This window comes from Peromyscus californicus, unplaced genomic scaffold, assembly GCF_007827085.1.
Source record: "Peromyscus californicus insignis strain IS unplaced genomic scaffold, ASM782708v3 Scaffold_11__1_contigs__length_118956290, whole genome shotgun sequence".
Lineage (NCBI taxonomy): Eukaryota > Metazoa > Chordata > Mammalia > Rodentia > Cricetidae > Peromyscus > Peromyscus californicus.
In genome coordinates, this window is record NW_026294402.1 from 1,614,555 (window position 1) to 1,616,225 (window position 1,671).

At 47.6% G+C, this 1,671-nt stretch overlaps 1 non-coding gene across 1 annotated transcript; it reads right to left on the minus strand.

Annotated features, from left to right (window-relative positions):
* Nucleotides 1–254: 254 nt before the first annotated feature.
* On the minus strand, nucleotides 255–327 carry Trnak-cuu (transfer RNA lysine (anticodon CUU)). Its single transcript has one exon. It is a non-coding gene; the product is annotated as a tRNA-Lys (tRNA).
* Between the last annotated feature and the right edge of the window lie 1,344 nt (nucleotides 328–1,671).

Consider the following 1,671-nt stretch of genomic DNA (forward strand, 5'->3'; position numbering starts at 1 on the left):
CAACTGTCACGCCTACAAGGCAGAGCCAAGGGAGGCACCTGGGGACCCGAGATCTGGATCGGGGGGCACTCGCTCCGTTACGGGACCCTGGATAGTGGAGATGGACCAAGCAGAGCTCCAGAGAACACCGCTGGACTGTGATACACCTTCCCCAGGCCCCGCGACCTACCTATCCCTTAATTTGTAAGTTACGCCATTAAATAAATCTCCTTTTAACTACGTGGAGTGGCCTTAATAATTTCACCAATATCTGGCGCCCAACGTGGGGCTCGAACCCACGACCCTGAGATTAAGAGTCTCATGCTCTACCGACTGAGCTAGCCGGGCAGGAAAACTCTATTCTCTCCATGCTTACTCTTGATTTCTCAGAATCCTTTCTTACATGCTATGTCCTCTTTAAATCCAAATCTTCCATTTTGATAACAAATAAGTTTTTCTAATAGCAATCTCAGAAGTCTCCAGAAGGAAGATGGAGCCCCAACAACAACTCTATCCAATCCAGAATGATGCCATGGTAATCATCATCATACTACACTTCTTACCAGAATTTCAGACAATCTTACCCATTACTCTAAGACTTGCTGCAGAACCTACAGTTAGTCTAACTGAGATTTAACTATCTGAGTTTTCTCACAGTACCCAACAGAGATAACATCATCCCCTAAACAGTAGGAAGCAATTCTAAGAAAACGACGCCCCTTCTCCCTTAGGTTTCATAATTCTCAGGGTTATAGATGATGGTTATAGGGTTGGGGGTGGAAGGAAATATTAAACTCAGTATTCTAAAAAAAAAAAGGAAAAGAAGAAATGGAATGGATAGGTATAAGATATTATGGTAGATTATTGTGTGTACTAGTAAACAAATTTAGTAAAACAGCAGCCTTAAATAATTTGCACTGTAATTTGCACTGTTATGGATTCTTATATGTTGATACACCAGGGCTGTACAGATCTGAGCAGCATGTACTGCCACCCAGAGGCATGATGTTCTCTGGGCTTGGGCTGCTGCCAAGGGCCATGTCTGGGTCCTTGGCCCTACTACAACCTTGGTCTGTGTTGACTTCCATGACTTCTGGTGCCATGGAAGACGGTGAGGATAGGGCTGCACAGAGTTGGTCTCACCCCTCACTGGTTGCAGCACTAGGGAGAACTGCACCCTTTTACCAACTGTAGTACTTAGGTAAACAGGCTCTGCACCTCTCCTGGGCAGCACAGTGGAGCTGATCCCATTGGCAGAAGGTGTGGATGGTCCTGAAGACACGAGAGTGGAGAGCTGGTCTCACTATTTGTCTGTCACATATTGGCACAGGTGAAGGAGACTCACCCCCCTCACTCCTTGACATCTGCTGCAGGTGGGAAGCATGGTCCTAGGGTCATGAGTGGGAGAGCTGACCCTACCTCTCATTGCCTGCAGCACTCAGGAGAGTGGCCCTGCACCTCACCTGGGCAGCACAATAGAGCTGACCCTGTTGACAGGTAGACAGGTAATCTGGCCCTATCAGTGTGCATGAGAGAGATCTGGCCTCATCCCTCCATCTGCCATATGGTAGAGTGGGTGAGAGAGATGCCCTTTCATCCCCTGCTCCTCAACACCTGTAGTGGATGGGATTGAGCTATCCCTGAGGTCATGAGAGTCAGACCAGCTGTTTGTGCTCCTCACTAGCTATAGCA